The sequence below is a fragment of the Anolis sagrei genome, chromosome 2 (assembly GCF_037176765.1).
Source record: "Anolis sagrei isolate rAnoSag1 chromosome 2, rAnoSag1.mat, whole genome shotgun sequence".
In the NCBI taxonomy this organism is placed as follows: domain Eukaryota; kingdom Metazoa; phylum Chordata; class Lepidosauria; order Squamata; family Dactyloidae; genus Anolis; species Anolis sagrei.
Window position 1 is genome coordinate 14107200 of NC_090022.1, and position 27458 is coordinate 14134657.

The 27458-nt window shown below is 45.1% G+C and overlaps 1 pseudogene; it reads right to left on the reverse strand.

Annotated features, from left to right (window-relative positions):
- Positions 1-154: 154 nt before the first annotated feature.
- Positions 155-27458, reverse strand: LOC137096109 (zinc finger protein 665-like; annotated as a pseudogene).

Sequence of the window (27458 nt, forward strand, 5' to 3'; positions counted from 1 at the left end):
CAAAATAAAATCCCCCACTTGTTATACAAGGCATGTTTCAAACATGCAGTTTTGTCAGCAAAACCAGAAATGTGGCATAAAACAGTCATTAAGACACACTGGATACCAAGATCAATCACAGACACATGAAGCAAGTATTTTCTGGCAACTGCTCTTTATTTATATCATTATAACAACTTTTATCAAACTTTTATTGACTGCATATAACATTTGTTCTTCATAAGGGTTTCTCTTCAGTATGAACTCTTTGATGCCTCTTCAAGTGAACTCTCCGATTGAAGCACTTGCCACACTGAGAACATTCATAGGGCTTCTCGCCAGTATGAATTATTTCATGCTTCTTCAAGGTGGCTCTCTGAGTGAAGCACTTGCCACACTCAGAACATTCATAGGGCTTCTTGCCAGTATGAATTATTTCATGATTCTTCAAGTTAACTCTCCGATTGAAGCACTTGCCACATTGAGAACATTCATAGGGCTTCTCGCCAGTATGAATTCTTTCATGCTTCTTCAAGTTAACTCTCTGAGTGAAGCACTTGCCACACTGAGAACATTCATAAGGCTTCTCGCCAGTATGAATTCTTTCATGCTTCTTCAAGCTGTCTCTCTGATTGAAGCACTTGCCACACTGAGAACATTCATAAGGCTTCTCGCCAGTATGAATTCTTTCATGAATCTTCAAGTAAACTCTCAGATTGAAGCACTTGCCACACTGAGAACATTCATAGGGCTTCTCACCAGTATGAATTCTTTCATGCTTCTTCAAGTTGACTCTCCGAGTGAAGCGCTTGCCACACTGAGAGCATTTATAGTGTGGCTTGTGTCCAGTGTGACTTTGCTGGTGGCATGCCAGGTGCCCTCTAGATTTGAAGTTATCCTTACTAGTAGCATATTTCTGCAGTTTCCTTCCGGTAGGAACGTTTTGGGATCTCTGTAAAGACTGTCTGTGGCTCTTGCTTCCTTCTTCATCATCAGGACATTCAGCATTTTTCTTTCTTGAGTTTGGATCAGCAAACTCATTGGACACATTATGGTATTTTCTTCCATGTTTAGAGAACAAAGGCTTCCTCGTGTCTGTGGAGGTCTTGTTATTGGCACCTATAAGGCTCTTGGTGTGTTTCCTGTCTGTCTCCACTAACTTCTTCGACTCCTGACCTCTGAGCTGGTATCTCTTCTTATGAATGTTGGATGTCATAAGCAAACTCCTCTGAGATGTTTCTGCTGACGATGACTCTACCTGCTGAGGTGTCTCCATCTCCTTCCAACACCCTATTTCGTCACCTGAAGAGAGAGAGAAAGAGGACATTTGTTTCTGTTCTGGCACTGCTTTCCTAATTTGTACCACTTGGTCTTCTCTCATGCCATCTCTTGCTTTCCATCTGATTCAAAATATCTTTGCTCCCCTTGGATCATTTAGGTGTATGTGTATGTACATCACCCCATTCTGAGTGTTTTGCTTCAAAGAACAAAGGATTTGAAGACCATCAAAAGCTGCCCTAAATAATATTACTCACAGAAATCCAGTAACTGTAATGGTTTAATCCAATCCAGATCTGCACACAAAGAAGTCTTACAAAAGTAATTGCATATTCAGTTTCATGATATATGCTTAGTATTCCTGGTTAAGGCCAGTCTCCTCTTTACTAAGATCAGTCACCCTATACCCAGGGAGAAGCGCAACAGTTCTTGCGACCCTGGAGAAGGATGTGTGGTAGTCTCCATGATAGACCCCCTGAACTCAAGATCCTGCTTCTGAATGCCAGATCCGTCAGCGGTAAGACATCTATCATTCAGGATTTGATCTTGGATGGGAGGGTGGTTCTGGCATGCATCACTGAGACGTGGTTGGATGAGCTGGGTGGGGTAAATCTCACCCAGCTGTGCCCACCGGGTTTCGGGGTGCATCAGCAGGCTAGGTCCAGGGGGCGGGTGATCTTTCGACTGTCCATTGCCCTGATCAGATGCACCGTTCCGCAATCCGCAAGGTTTGAGTGGGTCTTCTTGAAGATGGGAACCCAAGACCGCCTGGGGATTCTGCTGGTGTACCGACCACCCCCCGGGCAATGGACAGCCGAAAGATCACCCTAACCCAGTGGTTCTCAACCTTCCTAATGGCGTGACCCCTTAATACAGTCCCATATGTTGTGGTGACCCCCAACCATAATATTGTTTTCATTGCTACTTCATAACAGTCATTTTACTAGTTATAAATCATAATGTAAATATCTGATATGCAGGATGCATTTTCATTCACTGGACCAAACTGGGCACAAATACCCAATACACCCAAATATGAATGCTAGTGGGGTTGGGCGAGGATTGATTTTGTAATTTGGGAGTTGTAGTTGCTAGGATTTATAGTTCACTTATAATCAAAGAGCATTCTGAACTCCACCAGCGATGGATTTGAACCAAACTTGGCTCCCATGACCAATGGAAAACACTGGAAGGGTTTGATGGGCATTGACCTTGAGTTTGGGAGTTGTAGTTCACCTATATCCAGAGAGCACTGTGGACTCATGCAATGGTGGATCTGGACCAAACTTGGCACGAATACTCAATATGCCCAAATGCGAACACTAGTGGAGTCTGGGGAAAATAGACCTTGACATTTGGGAGTTGTAGTTGCTGGGATTTATAGTTCATTACAATCAAAGAACATTCTGAACTCCACCAACCATAGAATTGGCTCAAACTTCCCACATGGAATCCCCATGACTATCAGAAAATACTGTGTTTTCTGATGGTCTTTGGCGACCCCTCTGACACCCCCCCAGGGGTCCCGACCCCCAGGTTGAGAAACACTGATCTACACAAAAGCTTCCTGCAAAGGCACACAGAATACTCAAGGGGAAGCCAGGGAAAGGGAATATCTCACTCCCCCACAATGGTTGTTTTGGCCCACCTGCCGTGAGTGCTCTAGCTCCAGGCGAGGAGGGGGACTTGGGAGTTCTGGTTTCACAAGGCCTGGAGCCTGGGCCCAGCTGAGCAGCGAGAGGGAAGAAGGCACTCCGCCGGAAGGAAAGGCCAGGCAGGAAGCAGGAAGAGGAGGAGCTTGGCCCAGGCGGAGCCGCAAGGGCGCTGCTGCCCCCGGTGGCCGCCCCAGGCATTGCAGCCTCTTCCCTTCCAGAGAGAGAGAGAGGGAGGCAGAGAGGGAGGGAGGGGCTCCTGCATCAGGGCTCCAGCCTGGCCCCTCCTGAGCCTCTCTCTCATCTCCTCCCACCCCACTACCCCTCTCCCCTGGTGACATACAATGCTCTCACCACGTTAAAACAGGGGATGTGGCTCTTTACAAGACATACCACATTATCACGGGGTGTCTGCGCCCAAGACCGCAGGAGAAATTGCACTGCTAAGCCCAGGGGTCCTCAAACTATGGCCCGGGGGCCGGATACGGCCCTCCAAGGTCATTTACCCGGCCCTCGCTCAGGGTCAATCTAATTCTGAACACACTTGAAAGCACACAACAACAACAACAACAACAACAACAACGGGTTGTTGTAGGTTTTTTCAAGCTATAAGCCATGGTCTAGAGCAGGGGTCCTCAAACTAAGGCCCGGGGCCGGATATGGCCCTCCAAGGTCATTTACCCGGCCCTCGCTCAGGGTCAATCTAATTCTGAACCCACTTGAAAGCACACAACAACAACAACAACAACAATGGGTTGTTTTAGGTTTTTTCAAGCTATAAGCCATGGTCTAGAGCAGGGGTCCTCAAACTAAGGCCCGGGGCCGGATATGGCCCTCCAAGGTCATTTACCCGGCCCTCGCTCAGGGTCAATCTAATTCTGAACCCACTTGAAAGCACACAACAACAACAACAACAACAATGGGTTGTTTTAGGTTTTTTCAAGCTATAAGCCATGGTCTAGAGCAGGGGTCCTCAAACTAAGGCCCGGGGCCGGATATGGCCCTCCAAGGTCATTTACCCGGCCCTCGCTCAGGGTCAATCTAATTCTGAACCCACTTGAAAGCACACAACAACAACAACAACAATGGGTTGTTTTAGGTTTTTTCAAGCTATAAGCCATGGTCTAGAGCAGGGGTCCTCAAACTAAGGCCCGGGGCCGGATATGGCCCTCTAAGGTCATTTACCCGGCCCTCGCTCAGGGTCAAACTAATTCTGAAACCACTTGAAAGCACACAAGATCAACAACAACAACAACAACAATGGGTTGTTGTAGTTTTTTTTCACGCAGATGGCCATGGTCTAGTCTTTTTAAACAGAGGGCCAGGTCAGGTCCCAGTCTCTCAAACTGTTGGAGGGCCGGATTATAATTTGAAAAAAAATAATAATTTCTATGCACACTGCACATATCTTATTTGTAATGCAAAAAATACTTAAAAACAATACAATAATTAAAAATGTAGAACAATTTTAACAAATATAAACTTATTAGTATTTCAATGGGAAGTGTGGGCCTGCTCTTGACTGATGGCATAGGATTGTTGTTGTTGATGATGTTGTTGTTGTGTGCTTTCAAGTCATTTCAGACTTAGGTTGACCCTGAGCGAGGGCCGGGCATATGACCTTGGAGGGCCATATCCGGCCCCCGGGCCTTAGTTTGAAGATCCCTGGTCTAGAGGCATTATCTCCTGACGTTTCGCCTGCATCTATGGCAACAGTTCCAACAGACCTCACTACCTCTGAGGATGCTTGCCATAGATGCAGGCGAAACGTCAGGAAAGAATGCCTCTAGACCAGTGCTTCTCAACCTGGGGTCCCCAGATGTTTTTGGCCTACAACTCCCAGAAATCAAAGCCAGTTTGCCAGCTGTCAGGGTTTCTGGGAGTTGAAGGCCAAAAACATCTGGGCACTGCTCTAGACCATGGCCACGTAGCCCGAAAAAATCTACCACAACCCAGTGATTCCGGCCATGATAGCCTTCGACAATACATTGAACAACAACAATCCTATGCCATCAGTCAAGAGCAGGCCCACACTTCCCATTGAAATACTAATAAGTTTATATTTATTAAAATTGTTCTTCATTTTAATTATTGTATTGTTTTTAGGTGTTTTTGTACTACAAAAAAGATATGTGCACTGTGCATTGTAATTCATTAATTTTTTTTTTCAAATTATAATCCGGCCCTCCAACAGTTTGAAGGACTGTGACCTGGCCCTCTGTTTAAAAATGTTGAGGACCCCTGGCTTAGCCGGTATTGCACCACCTGACATCCGCTGGGGAAGTAGCATCCAACAGTGAAAGGACCAAGGCAGCGACATCTCCGGCACATCCCCTGTTCAGATATCAGTCAGCACGCCAAGGCCTTAAATCAAGAAATAGTTTTCTAAGATCTACGGAGATATTCGCAGGAACACCTCAGCAAGCAAGAGTCCAAAAGTGGCAGGCGAAAACCCGGAACCTCAATCCATGGCTGATAACAAATGAGAGACTCCTTCCTGGGCACACAGAAGACTGGGAGACTTGGAAGGCGCTGGACAGGCTGCGCTCTGGCACCACACGATGCAGAGCCAACCTTAAAAATGGGTTCACAAAGTGGCATCCATGACATGCGAGTGTGGAGAAGAGCAAACCACAGACTACCTACTATTTGTGGGTTGTTGTAGGTTTTTTCGGGCTTTATGGCCATGTTCTAGAGGCATTCTCTCCTGACCTTTCGCCTGCATCTATGGCAAGCATCCTCAGAGGTAGTGAGGTCTGTTGGAACTGGGAAAAAGGGTTTATATGTCTGTGGAATGACTAAGGTGGGGCAAAGGACTCTTGTCTGCTGGAGCTAGGTGTGAATGTTTCAACTGACCACCTTGATTAGCATTTGATAGCCTGGCAGTGTCTGATTGTTTTCCCTCTGCTGTTTTGCTGTTTTAATTTTGGAGTTTTTTAATACTGGTAGCCAGGGACCACCAAACGCAGCAGCATTGCCCAAACACAAATCAAGGAACATGAAAGGCACTGCAGACTACTTCAACCAGGGAAGTCAGCCATAGCAGAGCACCAGGTTGGGACACGGCATATTATTTGAGAACACAGAAATGCTGGACCACTCTCACAACCACCATGTCAGACTACACAGAGAAGCCACTGAAATCCACAAGCAGGTGGACAGTTTCAACAGAAAGGAGGAAACCATGAAAATGAACAAAATCTGGCTCCCAGTATTAAAAAAAAAAACCCCGCTAAAATTAAAACAGCAAAACAGCAGAGGGAAAACAACCAGGGACATCTAATCACTTCTCAACAAAAGATTGCTCCAGGCACTGCCAGGCTATCAAATGCTAATCAAGGTGGTCAGTTGAAACATTCACACCTAGCTCCAGCAGACAAGAGTCCTTTGCCCCACCTTAGTCATTCCACAGACATATAAACCCTTTTTCCCAGTTCCAACAGACCTCACTACCTCTGAGGATGCTTGCCATAGATGCAGGCGAAAGGTCAGGAGAGAATGCCTCTAGAACATGGCCATAAAGCCCGAAAAAACCTACAACAACCCAGTGATTCCGGCCATGAAAGCCTTCGACAGTACATACCTACTATTTATTTATCGTGTCAGGAGCAAACCAAACAGTTGTATTGCATTTTTTAACAAACCAACAAACCAACCAAGAGACTACCTCCTGCAATGCAGATACGTGCACAATGGAGGACCTTCTCAGAGCAACACCAGAGGCACTCCAAGTGGCCGGCAACTGGTCAAAGGACATTTAATAGAATGCCAAGTTTGCAAACTTTGTGGTTTTGTTGTTGTTGTTTGCTTCTTGAATACATGACAACTGTACCCTTGGTTTGCTCCTGATAGGATAAATGAATAATTCCCAAAGGGAAGCCCTGTCTCTTCCCTTGGAGGAGGCCCACAAGGCCACTCCCTCCCTTGGTCCAAACCAGCTTCTCTCTCTCTCTCTCTGGAAGGGAAGAGGCTGCAATGCTTGGGGCGGCCACCGGGGGCAGCAGCAGCGCCCTTGCGTCTCCGCCTGGGCCAGGCTCCTCCTCTTCCTCCTTCCTGCCTGGCCTTTCCTTCCGGCGGAGTGCCTTCTTCCCTCTCGCTGCTCAGCTGGGCCCAGGCTCCAGGCCTTGTGAAACCAGAACTCCCAAGTTCTTCCCCTCCTCGCCTGGAGCCAGGGCACTCACTGCAGGTGGGGCCAGGACAGCCTGGGTGGGGCCAGAATGGGGCATTGTTCCCTTTCCCTGGCTTCCTCCTGAGCATTCAGCCTGCCTTTGCAGGAAGCTTTTGTGTAGATAGAAAGGTATTCTCTCCCCATAGATTTGGGCCAAGGGGGTTCTCTTCTAGGCCTCGCTTCATTACATTGCGACACTCACTCTTGCTGGGTCTTGCCTCTCTCTTTGCAAATTCAGCTTTCTCTATAGCATTAGCTTAAGTGCCTGTCAATGCTGGGTTAAGTCTTTTGTCATGGTAAACATTTTGCATTTATTTTGCAGTGTGGTTTATTAGAAATTGTTTAGGAAACGCATAAGGATGTGGGTAAACTACAACTCCCATCATCACCTGTCATTTCCCCCAATGGCGCAGTGGGTTAAACCCCTGTGCCGGCATAACTGAAGACTGACAGGTTACAGGTTCGAATCTGGGGAGAGCATGGATGAGCTCCCTCTGTCAGCTCCAGCTCCCCATGCGGGGACATGGGAGAAGCCTCCCACATGGATAGTAAAAACATCAAAACATCCGGGCATTCTCCTGGGCAACATGCTTGCAGACAGCCAATTCTCTCACACCAGAAGCGACTTGCAGTTTCACAAGTCGCTCCTGACACGACCAAAAAAATTGCCTCCAAACCTCACCAGTAGTTATTTGTTTATTTATTTATTTACGACATTTATATGCCGCCCTTCTCACCCTGAAGGGGACTCAGAGCGGCTTACAAGGTATATATACATACAATATATTGTTAACATAGTACAATATCAGTTTTAAATATTGCTATAAAAGCGGTACCTTCTAATTAGAGTTAAAAAAGCTCTAACTACCCAGGCGCATTGGCTAATCAGACGGATGAGAGCCGGCTCCATCAAAACGGTGAGATCCTCCAGCCGCCCTCCTCAACCATGGAAGGGCTCCATTCTCTGCCATCAGGACATATGGCAAATAAAAAATGGAGTTTCACCCTCCGGGGCTGGATAACACGACAAGAGTGAGGCTGTGATCCACTCTCAGTCCACCCGCCCCTCAAAAAATCAACAAAAGACCTGTTCGATGGCGATGCCTACTCCATCGACCTAAAACACCTGGGTCAAGGCCAGGGCCATTCACCCAATGGCCCTTGTTGCCCCTTATGCGCTTGTTCGCCTCCGCTTGTCTCCAGCGCCTTCCTTCCTGACGGGCTACTTCGCCCCTTCCAAGGAACTGGCTTTTCCCCTTGGGGACAATAACTTTCAGCCCACTCCTCATGAGAGGGGCGCTGCCGTCCAAAATCAGCTTACCTTCTTCCGAGAGAGTGTCCCTTCTCTCCGGGGCTACGAGTGGCCCTTTTTTGTCAGTTTGAAACCCTATGCGATGTGGTTTCCACAAAATGGCGCCCCAAAGACAAGCTGCCACAAAGGAGAGCAAAAATGGCCTGCAAAGTTAAACAGGCAGGCTGAGCCACCTCTTGGCACTGCGCCACCTCCTGGGGGGTGCTTGTCGCCACAACACCTCTCCGGACGGTTTATTTGGCTTAACAGCAGCCATCCCTGCTTCAACTATAGATACTGGCATGACAGCGGGCCCCAATGGCAGCTCGTCTCGTTTCTGCCACACTTCCACATGCTGAGAGGATAACGGTCTTAACTTTGCTTCTCTTTTGACCACGATTTCAAAAGGCCTTAAGGATTGAATGCCTCCACAGGGCCCTTCCCCCTGCCACTACACATTATTTCTCCTATAAATAAATAAATAAATAAATAAAAACACGACGACACCTTGCTATGAAGCTCGGGCCCGTCACCAGCCTTGATAATCCAATCTTACCAAAAGAATTTGGATTTGATCAAGACTTCGTGGCGATCATGCCTCCCTTGCCAGTTACACTACCCTGGGTAGAGCCTGGCAGGTACGCTCCTCTACATGCTGACTCCAAGACATAGAGATTTTTTATCATGGGCCACCAAAAGGAGCCAAGTCAAATCATCAGGTTCTCCAATAGGCTTAAGGACAAACCCTCACCGAACCCAAAGGTCAGACTCCTAGCCTGACTTCTTCGATACCAACCAAGTCTCATCAACTTCCTCCACACTGTGCAAACCTATTGGTATCGACCACTCAACTAGCCATCGTCATACCCGATCACTAGGGATTGGCTACGATCGCCCCCACCCTACACCTATGAGGGCTCGATAAAGGTGCAGTTGGCCACCTTTAGTAGCATTGGATAGTCCTGCAGCTTCAAAGCTTGCCTGCTTCCTGCCAAAAAAAATTGTTGAGAGGTGCTATCTGGTCCTGATTGTTCCCTACTCTGATTGTGGAGATATATATAAAACTTCCAAGAGTCCTTGTCTTGGGATTTAGACTCTATTTTCCTCCAACTTAAAGAGTTGATGAACCAGTCCACTAAAAAGAGGTGTGTTTTCTCTTACAATTCGGGACATTCCTCGGTCCCGTCCTTCGATACCGTGAGGAGTCAGTCCTGCTCCTACACTACGACTATACACTAGCGTGTCTCTCCCTCCCACCATGAAGACAGTTTGGAGGGGTCCATCCTTATCTCCCTCTACATCACATGAGGGATGATCACCTTTTCCCTAGGCAAATACTTCATTTTTTTCTGACCTATTCTTCAATGATATCAGTGCCTCTCGCTCTCGAACTACACCTTGTTCCCCAATGGCTATGGTTTCCACTCCAATGGCCTTCCATCAAGCCGCTATCTCAATGGCGCACTCTATGACCTCTGTGGTGGTCTTCCGCAAAGACCAACATATTTTTTCTCTCTAGGTCAACCACGCTTCCCTCATTACCACTGGTGATACCTCTATACCATATCCCTGCCTTACAAAGGTGAGATCTGGTTCCAACGACATAAAAACTCGCCGGACTATTGGTCATCACTCTCACCCACATTGCTTCCCTCAGGAAACGTTGCTTATATTCCTACAGGATGAGATATTATTCTGTTAGGCCCGTCTTCGGTTTTTTTTTAAAATAATTTTTTATTGAAATTTTGCATAAATACAGCAAATTGGGGGAGGATAGGATAGGGTAGGGTAGGTAGGGGTAGGGTAGGGGTAGGGTAGGTAAGTGAGTGGATAGAGTGGATAGACAAGTGAAACACTGTGATGGGTGGGGGTTGAAGGTGATGAGAGGTTGTGGAGAAGGGGGGGGGGTCTGCGGTGGCTTCTCGTCAGTCTTCTGGAAATCTTCATCTCCCGTTGTTTCTGTGTTTCGGAGCCGACGGAGATTTTGTGGTCTTTTTCTTCAGATGCTAGACAGATCTATCTGTAAAGGGAGCTCTTTAGTTTTTATATATTCTTTGAATCCCGACCAATTTGTACATTTATTTATTCCTTTTAGTCTCTGCGAGAGGGCGTCCATTTGGATTATATCTAATACTTTCAAGCACCATTCTTCCAGACTTGGAATTACGTTTAGTTTCCAGACTTTGCTGCTGTACTTAGAAGAAAGAGTATTTTTTCTTGGTTCTTATCTAATTTTATATTTGTGATTCCTAATAGGTATATTTCTGGTGCTTGGGGGAAGCTGGATTTTATAATTTTTTGCGTAGCTTTGTGTATCTCTTTCCAATATTTTTTAACTAACTTGCAGGACCACCATTGATGGAAGAACGTTCCTTTTTCCTTTCCTTTCCTTTCCACTTAAAAGGAAAAAGGGCCCGTCTTCGGGTTTGACCCTCGACAGTTCTTTTTCTTTTTCCAAAATAATTTTTATTGATTTTGCATTATAAAATATACATTTAATCATAACACACAGATAACATCAGGCCAAGGGGGTATAGACAATTGGACACGACACAAAAGTGCACACAAGTAACTTCAGACAAAAGGATATCGACAATGAGACATAGTGCATAGGTGATAGACACACAAACAGTTCCCCCCTATCCAACCCCCTCCCCCAAGATCTCCCACCCCAGTTCCCGTGTCTAAAACCGACTTCCCCTCTTCTTCATTCACTTTCCAAATACTTCTTCTCTCAATACTTCTAATACATTTATGCTCTCCTCATATCTCAGTATGCTATTGGTTTCATCTCAGTACATTTCCTTCTCTATATAATTCTTAAGCATACTCCAATCAGTCATAACAGTTCCTTTTCCATTATTCTGTCTCAGCCAGAAGGTCAGCTCATCCATTTCTTGAATGAATAGTTTCTCCAGCCATTGTGTCCTTGATGGCGTAGAATCCCCGCGGGCAATGGACAGCTGAAAAATCACCCTAACCCCTGAGCTAGCAGAGGTGGTCTCAAATTCGGCCTTGGCCTCCCAACAGCTTACAGTTTTGGGAGACTTTAACATCCATGCTGAATCCACATTAACAGGTGCAGCTCAGGATTTCATGGTTGCCATGACGACCATGGGGCTGACTCAAGTAATATGTGTCCCCACTCATCAGGCAGGACACACTGCGGATGGTGGGACAGTCAGAATGGAAGAGCAAAACATTCTTCCAGTGTCATGGGCCGACCATCATCTGATTTGTTTAAGATTTGCCGTGACTTCTAACCTCCGCAGGGGTGGAGGACCCATTAAGATGATCCGCCCCAGGAAACTTATGGATCCAGAAGGACTCCTGAGTCCCTTGGGGATCTTACTGTCCTGGAGACTGACGATCCTGTTGACGCCCTGGTCGATCGCTATAATAGCGAGCTGGCCAGGGTGGTCGACATGATTGTTCCCGAACGTCCCCTCTCTTTGCGTAGAGTCGCACCGACTCCCTGGTTCACCGAGCAGCTGGCTGTGATGAAGCGCTGGAGGAAGGGTCTAGAGTGCATCTGGAGGAAATCACGCGATTTGTCTGACCAAGCACGGGCTAAAGCCACTATTAAGGCTCCTACCGTGGCTTTGTGAGCAGCCAAGGAAGCTTTCTCAACTGCCCTCATGGCGTGTGCAGCAAACAGACCATCAGAGTTGTTCCGAGTTGTTGGGGAGCTCCTCCAGCCTCCTGAGGTGGTGGGGCTTCTTGACAACTCGGCAACCCGGTGCAGCGATTTTGCACACCATTTTGCAGGCAAAGTTGCTCAGATATGTCTTGAGTTGGACTCCAGCTTAAATGCAGTACCAGATGAGGTAACTGAGGCACCTATCTGTTCGATCTTATGGAATTGATTTTGGTTTGTTCTTCTGGATGATGTAGAGGGGGTCCTTGGGTCTGTGCGAGCGACAACATGTGCGCTGGATCCTTGCCCTTCCTGGCTAGTTAAACTGGCCAGAGAGGGGTTGTTGGACTAGCCAGGGGAAATTCCCATCTTGCCTCATGGTCCTCCATGTCAGTCGCTCGCCTGACCGGGGTATTGGGTGGAAACCTGTGTTTGGACGGGGTTGCGCTCCCCCTGAAGACACAGGTCCGCATTTTGGGGGTCCTTCCGGACTCTGCGCTGACGCTTGATGCGCAGGTGTCGGCAGTGGCCGGGAGGGCCTTCACATAATTAAATCTTGTGCGCCAGCTGCGACCATATCTCATGAAGTTGGACTTGACTACGGTGGTCCATGCCTTAGTTACCTCTAGATTGGATTACTGCAATGCCCTCTACGTGGGGCTACCCTTGAAGACGGCCCGGAAACTACATCTTGTTCAACATTCGGCGGCCAGATTAATAACGAGGGTGAATTATAGGGAGCAATCAACCCCCCTATTTAAGGAGCTCCATTGGCTGCCGTTTATTTTCCGGGCCCAATTCAAGGTACCGGTTATCACCTATAAAGCCCTTAATGGCTTGGGACCTGCCTACCTTCGTGACCGCATCTCTCTCCATAAACCTGCCCAATCCCTCCGATCCTCGGGGGAGGCTCTCTTTTCACCTCTACCATTATCTTAGCCCCACCTCGTGGGAACAAGGGAGAGAGCCTTTTCCTCAGTGGCTCCCCGTCTATGGAATACACTGCCTGGTGAGATTAGGCAAGCCCCCATCTTAGAAAGTTTTAAGAAGAATCTCAAAACCTGGCTCTTCCTCTGTGCTTTTGGAGATTAACTCTATAATCTCATTTGACCATGTACCCTCAATTTTGTCTTCAGTGCACCCTTTATACGAAGGTCCTTTTTCTTGACTCCATCTCGGAAGAGTTCCTCCCCCACAAATAAGTTGCTCCACTGCTATCTCACTCCCTGTTTTTATCCCCAGTATTTTAATTTGTACATGCTCATTGTTTTGTGTCTTGAATTGTTTTATTTTACTGTATATTGGTTGTAATATTCTTATAGTGTATGTTTTATGTAATTGATTATGTTGTTGTTTATGTTCTGATTTTATTCTATCGCTGTGTTGTTGGGCTTGGCCCCGCTGAGGAGATGGTGGTGGGGTACAAATAAAGTTTATTATTTATTATTATTACTAAGAAGATGAAAATGGCACGATTCAATATTCTCACTGTCTTGAAGCTTGAGTCCCTGCAATGTCATGTAACAAATCCAGCACTATAAGAAGTGCATACTGGCTACCTTGCTGCTTCTCAAGGATCTTTTACTGGGATGATAAAAATAGCATCTGTAAGAACAGAATATAATGACAGTGAGAGTCCTCTTCAAACACTGCTCAACCCTTGAAAAATATTTGCTGACAAAGGGATCCAAATATCAATGATTTTCATAGATGCCAGTGTGGCAAATCAGGAAAAAATCTAACTGAAACTGAGTTCTCAGATATGAAATCAGTTTTGCTTTACTCTCCAGCGTGGCTCTTTAGATGATGAGTCAATTATGAGGGTTGAAAGATGGGAATATTTTAATAAATCAAATGCAGAAATAATCCTTAGAACGTGCTTTTTAACTACCACTATTCACTTTTTCACATAATCACCAAACAATTGGAGACATTTCTGCCAACGATGAACACGTTTTCTGAAGCCGTCATGGAAGAAGTCAACACTCTGTTTCCACAACCAGCGTCTCACAATTTTCTCAACGTCTTCATCAGAAGCATAATGATTCCCCACAGATCTGTCAGGATTTATTGAGTTATGTATGTGTTTTAAATGTGCTTCTATGTATTGCAAATATGGATGCCACTGTGAATTGAAAACACTGTGCAGAAATGTTTAGAGTTGAGGCTGTGATTATGTGAACTTGAGAAAGTAAGATCAGTTTTGTTCTGGTGAGAATCTGAAGGGAGTTGCCAGCTTCAAGCAAGAGAAGATAAGCAGATGTGAAGAAGTGTTTTGGCTTTCAGTTTTGACTAGTTCTCTTCCTGTATGTCGCTCGCTGAAGAAAGATGTGTTTGCTGTGTGTGCTTAGTAAAACTTAGTTTTCTTTTGTAACTCAAAGCTTGCAGAGTCCTTATTTGCAAATCCATGTCTGTTTGATCTAGCATTCCTTCTGCTGGGCAGCGTCAATCTCCGACAAGATCTTATTTCATTATTGGGAACAGAAATGCCGATTATGCTTGAAATTTCTCTCTGAGTGATACAACCATCGTCCTGAATCAATCTGTCAACCTTTTGCTTGTGAAACTCGGTGGTTGCTGTCATAGGACGTCATGCAAGTCAGATGTTCCCACCTCAACATCTTTATACTTACTCATCCAACGACGCACAGTACTCACATCAATACAATTACCATAAACAGCTTGCATTCTCTGATGAATCTCCTTTGAGGTGACTGCACGCCTCACCCAGGCACAGTTGCTGTACTAGCACCAGCACCTCCTTCTGTCCTCTGCCAAGGTGCTTGTTTATAAAGCTATTGTCCTCCCAACCCGGTTATATGCCTGCGAAAAGTGGACTTCTACAGACGTCACACTCAACTCCTGGAAGAATTCCATCAGCATTGCCTCCAAAAAATCCTGCAAATCTCTTGGGAAGGCAAGCGGATAAATGTCAACATGCTGGAAGAAGCAAAGACAACCAGCAAGATGGGCTTAAAACCAACCATAAAAACTGTGGCATAGACACCAAGAACTGGGAGGCCCTGGCCCTTGAGCGCTCTAACAGGAGGTCAGCTGTGAGCAGCAGTGCTGCAGAATTTGAGGAGGCACGAATGGAGAGTGAAAGGGAGAAACATGCCAAGAGAAAGGCACATCAAGCACCCCTGACCAAGACCGCCTTCCACCTGGAAACTGATGCCCTCACTACAGGAGAACATACAGATCAAGAATAGGGCTCCACAGCCACCTACGGACCCACCACCAAGACACTACATTTGGAGGACTCTCATCCTCGGGCTACGAGGGATCGCCTAAGTAAGGTCACAGAATCGTACTGGGAGATCTAGAGATTCCTAAGGAGAACATTTAAACTAAATCCAAACATAATACAATCTGCGAATGTGGGGGGCCCACTCTCAGGGCCCTTCCACACAGCCATATAACCCAGAATATCAATATCTGCTTTGAACTGGGTTATCTGAGTCCACACTGCCATATAATCCAGTTTAATGTAGATTTTCTACAGCTGTGTGGAAGGGCCCACAATTTCATAAAGTGACAAGTCATGGATCTCAGCTGCCCTTACCTATCAGCTGGGTGTTTCCATCCTTCTCCGGACGGACTTGGCAGAAGATGGTCTGTTGGTCTGCCTGGGACACTGTCTGCTCAGTCTCTTGCAAATAGAGGCTTGAATCCATGCGGTCCAGTAGTGCCTGGAAAGGCAAGACATGCCCATCAATAAAAGAGTCAGGCCCTCCATATGCGCAACAGCATTGACATAGAGACTCATGTTGCAACTCAGGATAGTTTTCACCTTGCTCAAGACACCAACTCATACCAAGGCTGTAGGTTTTGTAGTTTATTGAGAAAAAGCAAAATCAAAACAGAGAAATAGAAATGCAAAAGTTCCATAGGCAAAACAGAGTCTTAAATGAAAAGGCAAAGTTCCCAAGATTCAAAAACAAAACCATAAAGCATAATCCCTTAGCAACGGTCAAACAAGAGTCCATGGTAAACAGGTACAAACAGGAACAAGATCCAAGTCTCAAGAAGCCAGAGGCATGCTGCCAAAACCCAAGGTAAATCCACAGAACTTAACATGGGAAGAGTAACGTTGGACTGACAGGGATTGCCTGTCGGCTGCATCATTAAACAGTTTTCCCAAACATAAGAGCATTGCGTTGACCTTTGGCTTCACGCTTGCTGGCCAGACGTGAACTTCTATGGACTCTTAATTGTAAAAGAGCTTGTCTAGTCATTAATTCAGTCTTATCATCAAGGCTAAGCAACTCATTATCTCCGGCCAGTCCTGGAACCGAAAGGATCCACCTGAACTTGTGGAGTTGTTTCACTATCCTTATCTAAAGGCATATTCCGTTCCCCGGGGAACAGGCTTGCTGTTTCTCCTTCAGAAGCCACACTATCAGCCCCGTCTGTAACATGTACAGAAATCTGTAACCCATTAGCCTCCTTGTCATCCTGCAAATAGACAGGCTCAGAAAACCCAGGAGGCTCAGAAAGTTCAGACTCAGATTCAGGCTCAGACTGAGTCACAACAACTCATCTGTTTATGCTTTTGCTGCATTAACTCTACAGTGTAGATCAGGGGTCCTCAAACTTTTTAAACAGAGGGCCAGGTCACAGTCCCTCAAACTGTTGGAGGGCCGGATTATAATTTGGAAAAAAATATGAATGAATTCCTATGCACACCGCACATATATTTGTAGTGCAAAAAACACTTACAATAATTAAAATGAATTACATGAATAAATTAAAGAAATATAATCTTATTAGTATTTCAATGGGAAGTGTGGGTCTGCTTTTGGCTGATGAGATAAGATTGTTGTTATTGTTGATGTTTTTGTTGTGTGCTTTCAAGTCATTTCAGACTTAGGTTGACCCTGAGCGAGGGCCGGGTAAATGACCTTGGAGGGCCATCTCCGGCCCTCGGGCCTTAGTTTGAGGACCCCTGGTGTAGATGCATCCTTAAATACGCTGCTATTACTCTTGCATTTTCCATCTAGAGCAGGCATGGGCACATTTGGGCCCTCCAGATGTTTTGGACTTCCACAATTCCTAACAGCCTATCAGCTGTTATTGTTATGTCAGACCAATACTTTGGATTAGGGAAGAACTAAATGAGATGGCATACTTTAACGATCCCATCTTCTGCCTCAGCTTGTTCTTCAGCAGGGAACACGGTAATGGAAAGATCTGGGTATTTGATTCCACCACCTGCAAAGAATAAATGGGAATTCTTTTTTTAAGAAGGCAAATGGGTTGGATAGAGTCAAAAGCAGATGCTGGGCAAGTGTAACCTTCCCTCCACCCCATTCCCATCCCCCCCAATATGGTTTTCTAAAAGAAATGGCTCAAACCCCTTTTCACCCCATGGGCCATGTTTGTGGTTCTATGAGGTCTTCTCTGCCAAAGAGAACTGCTGCCTCCATAAGTTGCAGCTCCCATGATCCCAGAGTACTGAGCCATATCAGTTAAAGGGGTGCCAGACTACATGAATACTCCAAGGTAGGTGTAGCCTACGTGTGGCACATTCATTCTCACAGACCCGTGAAGCCTTACCTTGCAAAGGGATCTTGGCATCCTTCACCGGCTTGGCTTCCTCATCGATGTGCCCCTGAGCAGCCTCTGGTGATTTTCCTTCCATCTCCAGGGAACTGACACACACTTCCTGTGATGGTCCCTGAGCGACAGGAAGGAAGATTTCAGAAACGCCAAGAAGGAAAAGGAACTTTCTCAGGTGAGTGTGCTTACTTTAGTTTTGGTTTTGGTCACAAAGGTAAAAAAAATACCGTAGAGTTGGAAGAGACCACAAGGGTCATCTATGTTGGAGCATGCAAGGAATTGGTCAATGTGTGTGTGTTAACTGCAAAATAAAATGCATGAAGCCGATTGGTTGTGCAATGCATGGGGTAATGGCTGAGCCAAGAACTTTTGGATACTGTTGCAGTTTTGTTCAGGCTCAAGCTATGCAGGTGCAGAGAGATGGAGAGAGAAGAAGAGACAGACAAACTGATAGACTTCTTGGCTGCTGAAAGGTTTCTTCATATGGACAAAGAAATACCATTTCAAATCTCTCTGAAAGGGCATTTGGCCACATCATGGGAAGAAAGGAAAGCTTAGAGAAGACAATGATGCTGGGAGAAATGGAAGGAAAAAGAAAGAGGGGCCGACCAAGGGCAAGATAAATGGATGGTATCCTTGAAGTCATAGAGTTGGAAGAGACCTCATGGGCCATCCAGTCCAACCCCCTGCCAAGAAGCAGGAATACTGTATTCAAATCACCCCTGACAGATTGCCATCCAGCCTCTGTTTAAAAGCTTCCAAAGAAGGAGCCTTCACCATACTCCAGGGCAGAGAGTTCCACTGCTGAACGGCTCTCACAGTCAGGAAGTTCTTCCTCATGTTCAGATGGAATCTCCTCTCTTGTAGTTTGAAGCCATTGTTCCATTGCGTCCTAGTCTCCACGGAAGCAGAAAACAAGCTTGCTCCCTCCTCCCTGTGGCTTCCTCTCACATATTTATACATGGCTATCACATCTCCTCTCAGCCTTCTCTTCTTCAGGCTAAACATGCCCAGCTCCTTAAGCCGCTCCTCATAGGGCTTGTTCTCCAGACCCTTTATCATTTTAGTTGCCCTCCTCTGGGCACATTCCAGCTTGTCAATATCTCTCTTGAATTGTGGTGCCCAGAATTGGACACAATATTCCAGGTGTGGTCTAACCAAAGCAGAATAGAGGGCTAGCATGACTTCCCTAGATCTAGACACTATGCTCCTATTGATGCAGGCCAAAATCCCATTGGCTTTTTTTGCCGCCACATCACATTGTTTGCTCATGTTTAACTTGTTGTCCACGAGGACTCCAAGATCTTTTTCACACGTACTGCTCTCGAGCCAGGCATTGTCCCCCATTCTGTATCTTTGCATTTCGTTTTTTCTGCCTAAGTGGAGTATCTTGCATTTGTCCCCGTTGAACTTCATTTTGTTAGTTTTGGCAGTTAGTTTTAGCAGTGGAACTCTCTGCCCCGGAGTGCAAGCTTGATTTCTGCTTCCTTGGAGACTAGGACGTGGAACAATGGCTTCAAACTACAAGAGAGGAGATTCCATCTGAACACGAGGAAGAACTTCCTGACTGTGAGAGCCGTTCAGCAGTGGAACTCTCTGCCCCGGAGTGTGGTGGAGGCTCCTTCTTTGGAAGCTTTTAAGCAGAGGCTGGATGGCCATTTGTCAGGGGTGATTTGAATGCAATATTCCTGCTTCTTGGCAGGGGGTTGGACTGGATGGCCCATGAGGTCTCTTCCAACTCTTTGATTCTATGATTCTATGATTCTATGAAATGACTTCCACTAGTTCCTTCAATACTCTTGGGTGTAGTTATCAAACTACAAACTATCTACAGACCCAACAAGAAAAACCAACAAATGCTACGTTCAGCAAAGGACAAGAGGGATCCTCTCACTTCTGCAGGAGTCTACTGGATACCATGCAGCTGTGGACAAGTCTACAGAGGGACCACCAAACGCAGCAGCTTTGCCCAAACACGAATCAAGGAACATGAAAGGCACTGCAGACTAATTCAACCAGAGAAATCAGCCATAGCAGAGCACCTGATGAACCAACCTGGACACAGCATTTTATTTGAGAACACAGAAATGCTGGACCACTCTTACAACCATTTTCAACAGAAAGGAGGAAAACATAAAATGAACAAAATCTGGCTACCAGTATTAAAAAACTCTAAAATTACAACAGCACAACAACAGAGAGGAAATAAGCAAGGACATCTAATCACCTCTCAACAAAAGTTTGCTCCAAGCACTGTCAGGCCATGATATGCTAATCAAGGTAGTCAGTTGAAACATTCACACCTAGCTCCAGCAGACAAGAGTCCTTTGTCCCACCCTGGTCATTCCACAGATATATAAAACCTTTTTCCCAGTTCCAACAGACCTCACTACCTCTGAGGATGCTTCCCATAGATGCAGGCGAAACGTCAGGAGAGAATGCCTCTAGAACATGGCGAAATAGCCCGAAAAACCGTACAACAACCCAGTGATTCCAGCCATGAAAGCCTTCGACAATATAAAAAAATCAACTTTTTATATACAATAGTGAACAACACCAAGAAGAATAGAAGTCGAACCATGTGTTTGTTGTTGTTATGTTTGGTGTTGTGCTACACAAAAATCTATCTGTATATTTTATAATTTTTAAAATATTTTTTCTCTTTCTTTTTTCCTTTCCCTTTGTGTTCCTTCTCTTCCAACACTGCCTCCCAACATCCTTCACTCCTCAACTGTCCCTCCCATAATCACTGTATTTGGAAATTTTCAATTATATATATATATATATATATATATATATATATATATATATATTAAAAAATCCCTCCTTTTGAGTCCCCGGTCTTTAATGTGAACTATTGTTTTACGGCAGCCTGCGAACTAATCCTAGTAAATTTGGTGTGTTGGCTGTGTTAGGTAATCTTTCTATATCTGTGTCAGTATAGGCAAGGGCACGCTAAAAGAGGGGATGTGGCTCTTAATGAGACATGCCACATTATCACAGGATGTCAACGCCCTACACCACTGGAGAAATTACACTGTTTAGCTGGTATTGCACCACCTGACATCCGCTGGGAAGAAGCAGCCAATAGTGAAAGGACCAAGGCAGAGACATCTCCAGCACATCCCTTGTTTGGGCATCAGCCAGCACGTCAACGACTTAAATCAATAAATAGTTTTGTAAGATCTACAGAGATACTCGCTGGAACACCTCAGCAAGCAAGAGTCCAAAAGTGGCAGGCTCAAACCCAGAGCCTCAATCAATGGCTGATACCAAATGAGAGACTCCCCCCCTGGGCACACAGAGGACTGGGAGACTTGTTAGGTGGTGCAATACTGGCTAAGCCAGTGGTTCTCAACCTTCCTAATGCCACGACCCCTTAATACGCTTCCTCATGTTATGGTGACCCCCAACCATAAAATTAGTTTCATTGCTACTTCATAACTGTCATTTTGCTGCTGTTATGAATCGTAATGCAAATATCTGATATGCAGGATGTATTTTAGTTCACTGGACCAAATTTGGCACAAACACTCAATACACCCAAATTTGAATACTGGTGGGATTGGGGGAGGGTATTGATTTTGTCCTGTGGGAGTTGTAGTTGCTGGGATTTATAGTTCACCTACAATCAAAGCGCATTCTGAACTCCACCAATGATAGAATTGAGCCAAACTTGGCACACAGAACTCCCATGACCAACAGAAAATACTGGAAGGGTTTAGTGGGCATTGACCTTGAGTTTGGGAGTTGTAGTTCACCTACTTCAAGAGAGCACTATGGACTCAAACAACGATGGATCTGGACCAAACTTGGCAGGGACACTTAATATGCCCACATGTGAACACTAGTGGAGTTTGGAGAAAATAGACATTTACATTTGGGAGTTGTAGTTGCTGGGATTTATAGTTCACCTACAATCAAAGAACATTATGAACTCCACAAACGATATAATTGGGACAAGGTCAATGCCCACCAAACCCTTCCAGTATTTTCTTCTGGCCATGGGAGTTCTGTGTGCCAAGGTTCATTTAATCCCATCGTTGGTGGGGCTCAGAATGCTCTTGGATAGTAGATGAACTACAGTCATGTATAATATACTTGGTGCACTTTCCTGAAATAGGCTTTCAATGTTTCTCATTTACCAAGATGGTATTTGCTTTACACATACTTGACTAAAATTACTTTCTGATTAAAGCACCACTGGCTTTTCTTTAAGTTCTCAAAACTTGTACTCTCTTTGACTAACTGCTTACTTTTCTAACAGGAGTGTCTTAACTATCTCTCATGAACAGGAATCCCTAACTCTCTCTCCTTCACAAACTGCAATCCCCAACCAACTGTCCTTTTTGAAACTCTCCCTCTCACTCCCCTCCTTTTTGAACTTAACTCCGCCCCTTTAGAATGTTCAGCTCTGCTCTTCCCAACTGTCATTTTGTCTCCCAACCTGTTGAAATCCTGGGGCTATGCTAATCTGCATATGACCAATCAGCCTCCATATGCAAATAAATCCTGTCCCTCTGTTGCTATCCTCTCTGTCTCTATTCTTCCTTATCTGACCCCTGCAAATATAGAGCTAGGCACTAAAATTTCACATAGAGTTACCAATTCGCTACAGCGGTGATACTAAAAGACAAGGGAGTTACAGATGGATGGGAGTTTTTCAAGAGTCAAATACTCAAGGCGCAATTGCAAACAGTCCCAACAAAGATAAAAAATTAGACAAGTGCAAAGAAGCCAGAATGGATGTCCAAAGAACTTCTAACTATGCTAAGACTCAAAAGAGACATTCACAAAAAGTGGAACGAGGGAGAAATCACTAAAGAAAAAATTCAAACGAAGAGCCAACTTCTGTGGGGAAAAGGTTCACAAGGCTAAAAAGTGCAAAACGAGCTCAGGCTTGCCAGGGACATTAAAAACAATAAAAAGGGCTTATTTGCTTACGTCGGTAGGAGAAAGAACAAGGAGGTGATAGGGCCTCTGGGAGGAGAAGAAGGCGTAATGCTGACGGGATAGGGAAAAGGTGGAACTACTTAATGCTTTCTTTGCCTCAGTCTTCTCACACAAAGAAAGCCATCCTCAACCTCAGCAACATGGAATGGACGAAGGATTAGGGGAAAATCCAACCCCCAAACAGGGAAACAAGTAATCCAGGAATACCTGGTCACTCTAAACAAATTCAAGTCCCCAGGACCTGATCAACTACATCCAAGAGTACTGAAGGAACTAGCAGAAGTTATTTCAGAACCACTGGTAATCATCTTTGAGAGTCCTTAGAGAACGGGAGAAATCCCAGCAGATTGGAGGATGGCAAATGTGGTCCCTATCTTCAAGAAGGGAAAAAAGGTCTCAAACTATTACTGTCCGGTCAGCCTCACATTGATACATGGCAAGATCCTGGAAAAGATCATTAAGGAAGTGGTCTGCAAACACTTAGAAAGGCATGTGGCCATCTGTAATAGTCAACATGGATTTCTCAAAAACAAGTCATGCCACATTAATCTGATCTCTTTTTTCAGTAGTTACAAGCTGGGTAGATGCAGAGAATGCTGTGGATGGAGCATATCTGGATTTCAGGAAGGCCTTCGACAAGATCCCCCATGGCCTTCTGGCAAACTTACTTGTCAAATGTGGGCTAGGCAAAACTACGGTTAGCTTGATCTGTAATTGGTTAAGCGAACAAACCCAGAGGGTGATTCTCCTCAATGCTTCCTCTTCATCCTGGAAAGCAGTGACGAGTGGAGTGCCATTAGCAGGATTTTGTCCTGGGCCTGGTCCTGTTCAGGATCTTTATTAATGACTTAGAGAAAGGGTTAGAAGGCAGGATCATCAAGTTTGCAGACAAGATCAAATTGGGAGGGAGTGCCAATACCCCAGAAGACAGGAACAGAATTCAAAACGATCTTAACAGATTATAGAGATGATTAGCCAAGACTAACAAAATGAAGTTCAAGTGACGAATGCAAGATACTTCACTTAGGCAGAAAAAAATCTGTATAAGAACCAAGTAGTAACAGTAAGAACTGACCGTGGAACAACAAACTGGTTCAAGATTGGGAAAGGCGTACGGCAGGGCTTTATACTCTCACCCCACCTATTCAACTTGTATGCAGAACACATCATGCGATGTGCGGGGCTTGAGGAATGCAAGGCTGGGGTGAAAATTTCTGGAAGAAACATTAACAACCTTAGATATGCAGATGACACCACTTTGATGGCCGAAAGCAAGGAGGAGCCGAGGAGCCTTCTAATCAAGGTGAAAGAAGAAAACACAAAAGCTGGGTTGCAGTTAAACATAAAAAAAACCAAGATTATGGAAGCAAGAATGATTGACAACTGGGAAATAGAGGGAGAAAATGTGGAGGCAGTGACAGACTTTGTATTTCTAGGTGCAAAGATTACTGCAGACGCAGACTGCAGCCAGGAAATCAGGAGACGCTTACTTCTTGGGAGGAGAGCAATGGCAAATCTTGATAAAATAGTGAAGAATAGAGACATCACACTGGCAACGAAGTTAAAGCAATGATATTCCCCGTAGTCACCTATGGATGTGAGAACTGGACCATAAGGAAGGCTGAGCAAAGGAAGAGAGATGCTTTTGAACTCTGGTGTTAGAGAAAAGTGCTGAGAGTGCCTTGGACAGCGAGAAGATCCAACCAGTCGATACTTCAAGAAATAAAGCCTGACTGCTCACTGGAGGGAAGGATAGTAGAGGCCAAGATGAAGTACTTTGGCCACATCATGAGAAGAAAGGAAAGCTTAGAGAAGACAATGATGCTGGGGAAAATGGAAAGAAAAAGGAAGAGGGGCCCACCAAGGGCAAGATGGATGGATGGTATCCTTGAAGTGACTGGACTGACCTTGAAGGAGCTGGGGTGGTGACGACCGACAGGGAGCTCTGGCATGGACTGGTCCATGAAGTCACGAAGAGTTGGAAACAACTGAACGAAGGAACACCAACAGTGTCTAGATCCAGGGAAGTCATGCTACCCCTCTATTCCGCCTTGGTTAGACCACACCTGGAATACCGTGTCAAATTCTGGGCCCCGCAATTGAAGGGAGATGTCTCCGGAGGAGGGAGACTAAAATGATCAAGAGTCTGCTATCCCTTTTCTGCCTTTGTCAGATCACACCTGGAATCACAATCTGTCCAATGTTTTTGTGCTTTATCTCTATATGTTATTTTATGTTTATGTTTTAATTTGGTTATGTCAGTCTATAGTTATATGTTATTGTCTTGCTATTTTCACATGTATGTATGACATTGAATGTTGCCTTTATAATGTTGGAAATTGCTTTGAGTTCCCTTAGGGAGAGGAAAACAGTATATAAATGTAGTAAATAAATACATTCTGGGCACCCCAATTGAAGGGAGATGTTGACTCTAAGCTGGAATGTGTCGACTAAAGAGGGCGACTAAAACAATAAAGGGCCTGAAGAACAAGCCCTATGAGGAATGGCTTAAAGAGAGGGGCATGTTTAGCCTACAGAAGAGAAGGCTGAGAGGAGACATGATGAGGACCATGAATAAATATGTGAGGGGAAGTCATAGGGAGGAGGAATCAAGCTTGTTTTCTGAAGCCCTGGAGACATGCGGAACAATGGCGTCAAACTACAGGAAATGAGATTCCACCTGAACACGAGGAAGAACTTCCTGACTGTGAGAGCGGTTCAGCAGTGGCACTCTCTCTCTGCCCCGGAGTGTGGTGGAAGCTCCTCCTTTGGAGGCTTTGAAACAGAGGCTGGATGGCCATCTGTCTGACCAAAGCACAATAGGGAGGGCTATGACTTCCAAGGCATCGATAAAGAGCTGTAAATTAGCAGGGAAAGATTTCACTGTGTTTTCCGCTTTGGGTAATGCTTAGCACATTATCTCTCCTTCTGGACTCGAAATGGGATCACTTAAGACATCAAGGAAGGGGAGGGCGCAAAGAATCTAAACCTTGATACTCAGGAATAAAAACATGTTTTGGAAAGGCAAGGTGTAGTGAATTCCCTATACCTTGGATGGAGCTGCCGGTGGCGCAGTGGATTAAACCCCTGTGCTGGCAGGACTGAAGACCGACAGGTCGCAGGTTCGAATCCGGGGAGAGGCGGATGAGCTCCCTCTATCAACTCCGGTTCCTCATGCGGGGATATGAGAGAAGCCTCCCAGAAAGATGATAAAAACATCAAATCATCCAGGCATCCCCTGGGCAACGTCCTTACAGACAGCCAATTCTCTCACACCAGAAGTGACTTGCAGTTTCTCAAGTTGCTCCTGACACAAAAAAAAAGTGAATTCCCTACCAGTGAAGGCTGAGAGAGGCCATGGAAAATAGTAGGCTAAGTGGGTGGGGGTGCCAGTGTGTTTTCACCAAGGGTTTTTTTTGGGATGACTGAATGAAGGGTTCCAACCTGCCAGAAGATTGTTTGAAAGTCTGCATCTCTAACTAATTAACTGTACAAAATAAAATCTCCCACTTGTTATACAAGGCATGTTTCAAACATGCAGTTTTGTCAGCAAAACCAGAAATGTGGCATAAAACAGTCATTAAGAAACACTGGATACCAAGATCAACCACAGACACATGAAGCAAGTATTTTCTGGCAACTGCTCTTTATTTATATCATTATAACAACTTTTCTCAAACTTTTATTGTCTGCATATAACATTTGTTCTTCTTCTCTTCTCTTTTTTGTTTTGAAAATGAAAACAATTGGAAATGCTTGTGTCTGGTGTCAACTCAACAGATATTGCCAAGGGAAGCCTGTTCAACATTTGGGGAACAATAGGGTTTCTTCTCAGTATGGATTGTCTAGTGGACAATCAACTTTGAGCTCTGTTAAAACTATTTCCCACATTGAGAACATTCATAAGGGTTTCCCTTCAGTATGAATTCTTTGATGCCTCTTCAAGTGAACTCTCCGATTGAAGCACTTGCCACATTGAGAACATTCATAGGGCTTCTCGCCAGTATGAATTATTTCATGCTTCTTCAAGGTGGCTCTCTGAGTGAAGCACTTGCCACACTGAGAACATTCATAGGGCTTCTTGCCAGTATGAATTATTTCATGATTCTTCAAGTTAACTCTCCGATTGAAGCACTTGCCACATTGAGAACATTCATAGGGCTTCTCGCCAGTATGAATTCTTTCATGCTTCTTCAAGTTAACTCTCTGAGTGAAGCACTTGCCACACTGAGAACATTCATAAGGCTTCTCGCCAGTATGAATTCTTTCATGCTTCTTCAAGCTGTCTCTCTGATTGAAGCACTTGCCACACTGAGAACATTCATAAGGCTTCTCGCCAGTATGAATTCTTTCATGAATCTTCAAGTAAACTCTCAGATTGAAGCACTTGCCACACTGAGAACATTCATAGGGCTTCTCACCAGTATGAATTCTTTCATGCTTCTTCAAGTTGACTCTCCGAGTGAAGCGCTTGCCACACTGAGAGCATTTATAGTGTGGCTTTTGTCCAGTGTGACTTTGCTGGTGGCATGCCAGGTGCCCTCTAGATTTGAAGTTATCCTTACTAGTAGCATATTTCTGCAGTTTCCTTCCGGTAGGAACGTTTTGAGATCTCTGTAAAGACTGTCTGTGGCTCTTGTTTCCTTCTTCATCATCAGGACATTCAGCATCTTTCTTTCTTGAGTTTGAATCAGCAAACTCATTGGACACATTATGGTATTTCCTTCCATGCTTAGAGAGCAAAGGCTTCCCCGTGTCTGTGGAGGTCTTGTTATTGGCACCTATAAGGCTCTTGGTGTGTTTCTTGTCTGTCTCCACTAACTTCTTCGACTCCTGACCTCTGAGCTGGTATCTCTTCTTATGAATGTTGGATGTCATAAGCAAACTCCTCTGAGATGTTTCTGCTGGCGATGACTCTACCTGCTGAGGTGGCTTCAT